Here is an 11,003-nt window from a genome sequence, read left to right on the forward strand (position 1 = left end):
TCTTTTACAGTTAGTATTGAAGTCTTGATTGGCTGTATGATGCCACATTACGTTTCTTTTTACCTTTTGTTAGGAACGATTGTAGACATACACAGAAGTGGCTGGAATAGGATAATGCACCCCGTGGGCCGTCGCCAGCTTCTGCCGTCATCAACACATGACGGTCTTGTTTTACTCATTTCCCCCACCTTCTCCCTCGGCAAATTGGGAACAATCGTCAGATTATTGATTTCATTTATGAATATTTCAATCCATATCTAAAAAATAAGGACCCCCAAAAAAGGAAATACATAGTCACACCTAAAAATAATTAACAGTATAATCCCTGAATATCAAATATGTAGTCAGCATTCAAACTGCCTTTTGTCTCCGAACTGTCAATAGATTTTTATTTTAAATTTAAAAATTTATTTGAATCAAGGGCCAGAGAAAGTCTAGGCGTGGCAACTGGTTGATAAGACTTTTATAGTCTTTTAAGTCTGTTTTAATCTTTTCTCCTTGATATTTATTTAATGATGTCACGTTGTTTATTCTACAGAATTTTCCAGTCTGCAATTTGTTGAATGCATCCCTGTGGTGCCGTTTGACATGATCCTCTGTCCTCTGTATTTCCTGCCAATTGGTAGTTGGACCTAGAGCCAGATTCCCTTTCGATGTTATGTATTTACTGCTTCCCAGGCCCTTAGGGGTCTATGCAGATAGTAATGGGGGATGTGAATCACTTGTCAGTATTTTAAAGTACTTCATATTTTCAGCTACTAATATAAGCTAACAACATCGTCCATTTTCTTTGATTTTGCCTAGAATCACATCATCTCATTGAGATAAACCAGATATTTCATGCAGGTAAAAAGTTGTCTGGAAATTATATCATTCACTGATGAATACGAATGGGCAAGTGTATTATTATAGCAGTCATAATGCCATTTATTTGGTAGACGAGATCTATTGAAAGATGGGGATCATAGGAGAAAGTAGGGGATCCTTAGTAAGGAGTATGTTGAGAACCAGTGCATTCACAGACCTTCTCCTGAACTCTAGCCTCCATTGTAAATATTCAGAAGGTCATCGTTTAAAACCTGCAAGAGGCGTTCCCTACATAGCCCATCTGGCCTCCTCGGTAGGATTGTAAAGAACAATAAGTTTCTTTAGAGTGACTTCTAAACATCTTTCCCCCTTACTTGCTTATTTAAAAATTAAAATTTTCTATTATGAATAGATACCATGTTTGCATAATTCAGAATCCTAGAGGCACAGTAGAACATATGATGAAGACTCTGCTTTCCACCTCTGTCCTCCCAGCACCATGGTTTCTCTGCCTGTAGACAACCTGTGTTAACAGTTTCCGGTTCATCCTTCCGAAGAGATTTAATGCATGTGCAAGCAAATGCGTCTGTGTATTCTTTTTGCCTCCTTTTATTTTAAGTGCTGTCGTATAATATAGATCCTGTTCTTCACCTTACTGAGAAATCCTAGTGGCTATTGCAGGAAGTGGCTATTGCTTTTACTTTCCTGAAGAGTTCAAATGGTGTGAAATGACACGAGAAGAGCTTTCTTTAAAGACTAAGGATGCTTTTCCCTAACCCAGTGTGTCGTGGAGGCAATGTGGTGCAGTGGGTTGGAGTTGGGGACTGCTCCTCGCTCTGCCACTAACTTACGTACCTTGAGTAAGTCTTTCCCATCTCACTGCATAACAACGTGAGGATGGGGCAGTGATCTCTCATGTTAGAAATGCTCTGACTCTGCATCAGTGCACTGACCCCGGTTGTGTTCATTTGAGCGAGGGGAGACAAGTGTGTTTTAGAGCTCTCACCTGTCCCACTGCCTCTGGATAGACCTCAGGAGACACAGGTGTACAAGTCTCCTGTGCCAGAGCCCACTCTCTGGTCCTGACAGACGGTGAAGGAGGTGAATTGACCTGTTGGAGATTGGTGGAGGGTGGGGGGACCAGTTTCTTGCCATTGGGCCTGAAGTTGACCATTTGATTGAGCCACATGTGATTTGTGAAGCTGTTGGAATTTCCCGGAGCAAATCAGTAGGATAGCTTAAGAGAGCTGTGTTGGGCAGACCTTGCTGACTCTCTTCTGTTTCTGCACTCTGTGGTTCTTGGGAAATCTCAGGTATTTATAAACGTGACAGCGCACACCAGGCAGCCTCATCAAGGCCTCCCTTTGCCGTGAAGTCACTGAGCCAGGCTGCGTATGTAGACGGTTTTTTCTATTGTACTGAGAGAAGGCTGTTTGCTAACGCTTCCTCCAAGAGGTGGGGCTTTCAGAGTCCAGGCTCCTTGGTAACCCTGATCGTCGCCAAAAAAGTGGTTATCCCAGGGAAAGCCACCTCGACTAAATTTTTCACATTTCATTTTCTGGCTAGGGGTGCTTTGTAGGAAAAGGCCAAGGTGGTGTTTAGAAACTCTTTCCAGAGGGGGCTTGGCCTCGAGGGCAGCCTGTTGACAGGTCCAAGGAATGGGGGTGCTGAGGCCTTTCACAGGAGGTACTCGCCTCTTATGGAATTCCTGAGAGGCAGAACGAGGGCCCAGAGGGGAAGCAGAGGGAAAGTACAGGTGTCCCAGTCTGTTGCAGCAGGTCTGCACCCCAGCATGCCTGGAGGTGTGCCTGCACTGGCTGGGAATATTGGAGAAGGAAACCCAGTGGCAGTTGGGTGAGCAGTTGGACTAGGACCACTTTCCAGACCCCCTCTCAGTCCTGACATTCTTGGGTTCCACACACCTGTAGAACTGATTTCATTGGTGGTGGTATTCTTTAGTCTTCAGCCTGGCAAACAGCTATTACGGACAATGTGGAAGGAAGGTGGTGGAAAATGAACTTTACAGGTGAGTTCCCACAAGGACTACCCCTCCCCAAGTTGTGTTGAGCATTAAACATCTCCGGAGTGATTACTGTGTGATAGAGCCACAGAGCAGTACCAAGCAAGGTTCCTCATGCCTGAGAGGAGCAGTGAGCACTCCCCAGAGAGCTGTGGAGAGTGTTGTTCCATCGCAGGGGGAGCATCAGCCTGCTGGGAGGGCAGGTGCATGAGCATTGATTGGGATACCTGGACTTTCTTTGGATTCACTCTTTATTTTTAACCAAATTGATTACCTTCAAAAATTTCTCTGTTTCAGTTCTATGTCTGTTTGTCTTTAAAAAAGTTTCTCTCTAGATCCTCGCATTATGCTGGTGGATCTAAACACCAGTCTCAACTCTGGCAGCGTATTAAAATCACCAAGCGATTTTATTTGTTTTGTGTTACTTTCCCACCTGGGTCTACCTCTGCCTGCTATTTGAACTTGAGAGTTTCCCTGATAGTTATGTGTGTGGGGGGCCACCAGTTAGGGGTGACAGAGGAGAGGCCAGAACCCCACAGTGCTTACTATGACCATATGTCTTGCTTCTACCCAGATTGCCCTCAGTCATTAGCGAAAGTCACAAAGTCCATAGAAGGCAGGACGTCAGTGGACAGGTGGTCCAGGTAAGAGGCTTGGGCTGAGAGCCACTCATTCTGACTCCTGGGGCACTTCTGAAAGCGTGAAATTTGGGTGGGGTGATGGCAAATTTGGTAGAGGGATTTTATGAATTAATAAGATGTTTCATAAAAATTATTAGCTGCCTACTATAGGCCAGGATGTATCGTAGATCATGGGGTATGAAGTTTGATAATGTTTGGGGGGATAACACTGTAGTGGGAAAGACAGGTTAAAAAACTAGCTGCACCCGAGTGTGTCCAGGCACTGTGTGTGTTCCAGGCTGCCTTTATCTTGCTCACCATTTATTCCCACCCCGGGGGCAGTGCCTGGCACGTGGTAGATAGCTAAGATCAATCCTTAAATACGTAAGTGAATGCATCTAGAAAGTGCTATAAGAGTACCAAAAGGGGAATTGTTAAGTCCGTGCGGTGGAATGGAAGGGAGAGAAGGCATCGTGGAGGAGGTGGCAGAGGCATGTACCAGATAGGCTGGGGATGGAGGGTGGGAAAGGTTTCATGGCAGATGGGAGGGGGCAGGTGGAGACTTTAACTGCTGAGAGCATGCGGGGTGGCTGGAGTTTGGCATGCTTACAGCGGAGTGCTGTGGCATAGGCTGGAAGACAGGTGGAGAGTGAGTGATGCAGGGTTTTCTAGGGTTGGGGGAGGAGGTGATGAAGGCCACTTGGGAAGGCGTGGGGAGAAGGGACAGGTGGAGAGACATGTAAGGAGGATTGACCAGATGTGGGGCTTGATAAGAGGTCCAGGGAGTGAGCTAGAAGGGGTGGAGCCTGACTCCACCTGCAAATGAGTGGCTGCTGATGTTCTCAACTCAGATGGGGGAGTCCTGGAGGAGGGGCAGGCTTGGGTTGAGTGGGAGGGAGACGCGAGGAGGAGGTAGAGAGTGAATTTGCTTTTAAGTTTGCAGTAGAGTGTGGTGCTTCTTGCACAGACTTGAAAGTCCCATGGATGCGAATTCAAGTCCCTGCTTCCCCACATATTAACTGGATGACTTTGGGCAAGTTACCAACCTTCTCTGAGATTCAGTTTCTTCGTAGGTGTTCTTGGTTATTGACTTAGCACAGTGCCTGGCATAATAAGCATTTAGTAAACGGTGCTTTTCATTAGGCAGTTAGAAAAGCAGGTCTGGAACTCAGTAGAGTTGTTGGGAGTGGAGATAGCAGGGTAGAGGTGAGAGGGAAAGCCTTGGAAATGGATGCAGCCTCCCAGGGGAGCGTGAAGAGGAGGAGAGAAGAGGGCAGAAGACAGACCTTGGAGAAGGATTCCAACACTGAAGGGTAAGCAGTAGGGCTGAGCTAAGGAACAAGATTGGAAGCTACTGGAGAGGCAGAAGAGAGGGATGGGGAAGAGAAAGGCTTGTGGAGGAGGGAGTGGTTCCACAGGGATGGACTGGGATGGAGGAGCTCTTGGGTCTTCTCCTCAGGACATCTGGCCCTTTCCTTTAGCAAGAGCCGCGTCAGTGGAGGGGCAGGCAGAAACCAGGCTGCAGTGGAGTGAGAAAGAATAAGAAGTGGAGGTTGTGTGGGGCAGCCTGCCTGGATCCGGCCCCCTACGGGCTCAGGAGCAGTAGGGAATGCTCCCGTACTTTGCGTCCCTTGAGCAGGACACTGGGCTTCCAAGGATTTCTTCTCATCAGCCTTCCCTCTGTTCGTCTGATAGGTCGCCTGTGGTCAGGACCATAGTCTGTTCCTAACGGATAAAGGAGAAGTCTATTCTGGTGGATGGGGCGCAGCTGGGCAAACAGGTAGTGGACCTTACACCCCCTTGGGATGGTGCAGTCTGGAGCTGTGAGCGGTGGGGCTCTCATGGGCTAAAACCACCTGCCTTCATTTGACTCTTACCTCTCTTATCACTTCCTGGGGCCACTGCTCTGTTTGTCCCTTCCCAGTGCCCTCATCCCAGCTCCCATGGAAAGGAACGGATAAAGGATTGGGTGGAGGATTAAAGCCACCCGTCAGCAGAGGAGCTGTGAGCCTTTCTCTCAGCAGAGACAGGAAACTGTATGAGGCTTTCAAAGAGAAAACAAGTGTCCCCTAAAAGGAGCTTGATGTTCACTGATTTGAGAAGAATGTAATTAATGCAGGGAGGAATGATTGAGAAACTTTCTCAAGCTTGTATATTTAACCTTTTTGTTTCTGATATTGGTCTGAAGGGAGGGCCGTTAAATATAAGACTAAATCTTTTAGAAATTCTCAGTGATCCTACCAGCACATGATATCATCTTTGTTCATTGTCTAGTGTTTTCTTCCAGTCCTCGTTCATATGTGCACTACTTTTTTTTTCCCCCAAAGCCCCAGTAGATAGTTGTATGCCATAGCTGCACATCCTTCTAGTTGCTGTATGTGGGACACGGCCTCAGCATGGCCGGAGAAGCGGTGCATTGGTGGGTGTCCAGGATCCGAACCGGGGCCACCAGCAGCGGAGCGCAGGCACTTAAGCGCTAAGCCACGGGTCTGGCCCTTTTTTTCTTTTCTTTCTTTTTTTTTGATGAGAAAGATTCGCCCTGAGCTACCATCCGATGCCAATCCTCCTCTTTTGTCTAACAAAGATTGCCCCTGGGCTAACATCTGTGTCCATCTTCCTCTACTCCACATGGGACACCGCCACAGCATGGCTTGACAAGTGGTGCATCGGTGCACGCCCGGGATCCGTACCTGGGAGTCCCGGGTCGCTGCAACGGAGGAGCGTGCACACTTAACTGCTCCGCCACCGGGATGGGCCCCATGTGTGCACATTTGTATACAGTAATCACACCATAGGTGTGGTTTTATATGCTTGTTTTATCATTTATACTTACATAAAGCATTTTTCCATGGTGGTAATGTTTTCACAGTTACAGTTTTTAATATTTGTATGATATAGCATCAATTTAATTTATCATAATTAATTATTCATTTTACCATTTTATTAAATAATTACGTAAGCTTTTCCCTGTTGTCATGTGGCATACTTCTTTGGAGGCGGAGTGCAGTGGCCGTTGGAGATATCATGACATTTATCTTGTGTGCATACGTGACTTTTTCTTTCGTTTGGATTATTGCTCTAGGATAAATCCCAGGAGTGTCAAAGGAGTAGGATATTTTTATTGTTGTCAGAATGTGTTGTTAAATTGCTTTCCAGAAGTTTTACCAGTTGATACTGCCGGCAGCAGCGGGTAGAAGTACCACTTGAATTTTGTGGGTGAGGCATCTGGGGGGGCTTAGCTGGGTCTTTGGCTCTGAGTCTCTCAAAGGCTGCAGTCATCGTAGGGTTCCACTGGGAAGGCTCTGCTTCCAGGAGCACACCGATGGTTGTTTGCAGGATTCAGGGACCCCAATTCCTTGCTGGTAGTTGTCCAGCAAATGGTTGCTGGCCAAGCCTTCCTCCGTTCCTTGCCATGTAGGCTTCTCCACGTGGCAGCTCCCAACATGGCAGCTGGCTCCGTCAGAGTGACCAAATGAGAGGGTAGGACAGAGTGCCAATGAGACAGAAGCTGGTGTTCTCTCCTTTAATCTGGGCAGTGACCTCCCTTCACTTTTGCTGGCCTTCTGCTTGTGAGAAGCAAGCCACTAGGTCCAGCCCCCACACAAGGGTGGGGAGTACACGTGGGTGTGAACAGCAGGAGACGGGGATCACTAGGGGCCATTTTAGAAGTAGCCCGCCACAACCGTGATCTTGACTGTGGCCTGAGCCTCCCCCTGTCAGTGACAACAGTGATTTCGTTCCAGTGGCCCTTGCCAGAGCACAGTGAGGTAAAGAAGCTCTCTGCGAGCCAGGCAGCAGAGGCCAGGCCCCAGCTCTGCCAGCCTCGCTCACCTAGGTGTACACTTTCTGGGTCAGTAAACCCCTCTTTTCCTTTGAGTCAATTTAGGGACTGTTGTTGTTCTGCTGTCTTCACCAAAGCACTTAGAATCTGTCTTTCCAAAGCACTTAGAATCTGCCTTTCCAAAGTTATCCCTCAGCAGAGGCACCAAGATCAAATCCTGCTGGAAAGCTAAGTTGGCCACACTTCATCCTCCAGACCGCTGACCCTCCCATCTCTCGCTCTCAGCAGAAGAACCTGCCTCCTGTTTCATAGAGGAAACAGATGCCGTCAGCTGAGAAAGCCCTCAGTTTCCCACTCGGACTCCTGCACACTTGCCTCTACCTGTCCCCGCCCTGGGTCCCTTCCCTTTATAGCAGTGGGGGAAGCGTGTCTCATCCTGCTGAAGCTGATGCTTCTCTCTGTGTCCTGGATCCCATCTCCCCCCCGTTCCTCAGAAGCCTCACTCCATCTGCTGGGCCTTCTTCCCCACAACTTCAGCCTCTCCCTGTCTACTCGTCCCTCGCCATCAGCATTTACACATGACTCAGGTGTCTTCCATCTTAAGGGGCCCTGTGTGGAGCCCTCCACGTCCTCCCGTTCCCCCAAGTCCCACCCCTTCGCTTCACCTCCTGCCTCCACTTCTAGGCCAGACTTCTCAGGAGCTGCATTGACTTACTGTCCCCATGTCCTTGTCTCCTTCTCATTCCTCTGTCCGTTCCACTCAGCTTCCACCCTTATCAGTTTGCTGAGTGGCTCTTGCTAGGGTTACGGTGACCTCCATGTTGCTGAAAACAAGAATAAAGCACCTGGAGACCATTGTCCAATCTTTCCCTTTCTTGATCTCTCAGCAACGTTTGACATTGGCTGTGACGTGCCGAGCATCTTGGTGAAGAGCGGTCTTCCTTTCGCCCCTGTGACTGAGCTCTCTGAGGGCTCTCTTCCTTTCTCGTTCCTTCTGGGCTCGTTTCCTGGCTGTGCTCCTGGGCCAGGCCCTCCCATGTCAGAGGTCCCCATGGCAGGACTGTGCTCTCCTCCTTTCCTCTGCCTTCTCCTTCAGAAGGTCTCACCCTCACCGTGGCTGCAGTCACCGACTGTGTGCTCAGGAGTCTCCAGCTGGCAGCTGAGGCCCAGCATGCTCTTGGGAGGTGCAGACATCTCTCAGTGCCACTTGACGTTTGCCCTTGGCCATCTCTAAGCACTGTGAGTTCAGTGGGTCCAAAAGTGAACCCCTGCTCGTCCCCCACCTGCTCCTTCTCCACTGTTTGCCACGTCCACTCACGTTCCCCTCTAGGAATCATGTCCACTCCTTACTTAGAACACTTACCGGCTACGCATTGTGCTTAGAATAAAGACCAGACCATTCCGTGGTCTACAGCATCCTGCATGATCTGCCCTCCCTGCTCCCCACTGGCGTCTTGCAAATATTCCCCCTCGTCCCCTGACTTCATCCACTGGGCCCTTGTTTAAACTCCCTCAGTGGGCCATGGCCCCTCCCTCCCTGTGCAGGTGCTGTCTCCCCTACGTGGAATACCGTGCTCTCCCCTCCCCTCCACACTCCTACTCATCCCTCAGACTGCGTGGATAGAGTGTAGCCTCCTGAACGCTCCTGCCCATGAACTACTTCAGGCTCCCTGAGTTTCCTCACGGAGGCCCCTGTCCTGCCATCCTTGCAGTCAGCACAGATTAATTGGGTGATAATTCTGGCTGACCTCTGCCTCCTCCGCTAGACTGAACTCAGAGAGAGGGACCGGGTCTCTTCCTTCCCCTCATGTTCCCATCACCAGTTAGATGTATAGCGTATGTTTGCTGTTTGGGACATATTTGTGGAGTGAATGAATGACCTGGCACTTATCTGCTCCTTCCGTTCACCAGAATCCTTCCAAGTTCTCACCGGTTTGTCTTCCTAACAGTATGGACCCTTCCTGTGACTCGGGTGAACGTCCCCCGGTACTTGCCCTTCTCAGTTGTGGGGACCGTTAAGCACATGGCGTGTAGGGGCACTGGCTGTGCTGTATGAAATGGTGAGAGCCTCTTGCAGGCAGGTCATTGGGAAGCTCTAGAGGGGTCGATGGTGAAGGGTCGGTGTCTGTTGGATTCACAGGCACAGACCTCAGCCTGAGGGAGGGAACGTGGCTGTGGGAAGACCTAGTTAGAGTGAGTTCAGTTAATAGAGGGTGAGGGTGACGTTCCTGACAGAACGATAGTAGCCCTGGTTTCTCTGTAGACAAATAGCCAGCCCAGAGCTTAGTAATTCTGTAGTAAACCTCTGGAGTGGAGAAGGAACTGCTTTCACCCCCTCCCGTCGCCTGGGCCAGAGACTCTGGCCCTGCCTCCTCCAGAGAGGCTGCACCAAGAAACAGAGACAGAGGGAGAAGAGCCTTAGGGTTTCGACGCTGAGGTCTATGCCCCTGGGATGAAACATCTGGCACCACTGATGGGTATTCCACTTTTTATAAGCAAAACATCATTTCTGAGAGTTATCGGCATCTGGCCCTAAGTTGTTTTGTACTTGGCTTGCCCTCCTGGTCAGTGTGAATCTTAGACCTGTTAGTAGGGGGACAACTGCCCTTCTGAGGCTCTCCTGTGTTCACATGGGGTTTCTGGGTGATTTGTTGACTAGGCCCCTCCAGCTTGCCCTCCAGGTGTGGGAAGTTTGTATTCTGAGCTTGGTTAGTTTGCTTGACATACGCCCAGAGTAAGAATTTAAAAGAGGAGAAAAGAAACTGATTCTTTTCCAAGTGTCATTAATGTGTTTTTGCCAAGCAAGGAGGAGAAAACAATCCCTGTGGATCTAAAGCATCCCGGCGGTGCAGTTTGAATTTCTGGTGAAGAGGGCTGCACTTGGTTTGACTTACTGACCGCTGTTTTTACTGTCATGTAGAAGGACATGTTTTTGTCTGAGGCTACGGAATTCTTGGCAAAGGACCAAACCTAGTGGAAACTGCTCTTCCGGAAGTGATTCCACCCACTCTCTTCAGCTTGATGGAGTTCAACCCAGAAGTCCAGGTTTCCCGCATTTGCTGTGGACTCAGCCGCGTTGCTCCTCTTACCAGTAAGTGGCCAAGCCCGTGTGGCCCCAGTGACAGGCCGAGCTGCATTCTCTTAGGTTCACCCCAAGCCGTGGGCAGCTTTCAGTGTCCATCCATCCAGTGGAGGGGCGCCCCACGTGGATAATTACAGAGAGCAGCTCATCCAGACGTTGTTTGGCTTGAAGTTGTATAATGTGTGTCTTTTTTCATCCTGGAGTTTTGTTTTTGGTTCCTTTGGTTTGTGGTTGGGCTCATGTGAAAGTGAATTTTCTCAAGAGGACGCCAGTCAGTGGTAGGAGGGGGACCCTCGAGATGTCGGGGTGCTGGGGAACCCAGCAGAGTTTTGGTGAATCCCCGGGAGAGCCATTGGGAAATGAAAGTGTGGGACTCATCCTGCTCCTGGCCAAGCCCAAATCCTGACCCGACCCAGGAATGGGGGACGGCAGGACGCTGATTTGTCAGATGCCCTGGGGTTTTGTGGAGGAAAATATGCCCCATTTCTCCAAAGTGCCGGGAGAGAATGATCAAAGCCAAGGCTGGAATGGAGCTGTTCTTGAAGGTTTGCCCAGTTACAAAGCCGTCAGACGCCCAGGTGCCTCCCGCCCTCGGATATCCGCTTTCCTTGATTGCCTCTCCCGTTCCAGCACAGTAACTGTCGGGTCAGTCTGCTGCTCTTTAGTTGACCTGACTGGTAAGACTGAAGAAAA

At 49.3% G+C, this 11,003-nt stretch overlaps 1 long non-coding RNA gene across 2 annotated transcripts; it reads left to right on the top strand.

The window, feature by feature from the left end:
* The first annotated feature begins 300 nt into the window (after positions 1–300).
* LOC131403001 (uncharacterized) lies at positions 301–10,298 on the top strand. Of its 2 annotated transcripts, XR_009219130.1 has the most exons (5): positions 301–846; positions 2,767–2,833; positions 3,402–3,471; positions 5,143–5,227; positions 10,149–10,298. It is a non-coding gene; the product is annotated as an uncharacterized LOC131403001 (long non-coding RNA). The 2 variants fall into 2 exon arrangements; XR_009219129.1 differs by lacking the exon at positions 10,149–10,298 and having other exon boundaries at positions 5,143–5,341.
* Positions 10,299–11,003: the final 705 nt, after the last annotated feature.

This window comes from Diceros bicornis, unplaced genomic scaffold, assembly GCF_020826845.1.
Source record: "Diceros bicornis minor isolate mBicDic1 unplaced genomic scaffold, mDicBic1.mat.cur scaffold_469_ctg1, whole genome shotgun sequence".
Taxonomy (NCBI): Eukaryota; Metazoa; Chordata; class Mammalia; order Perissodactyla; family Rhinocerotidae; genus Diceros; species Diceros bicornis.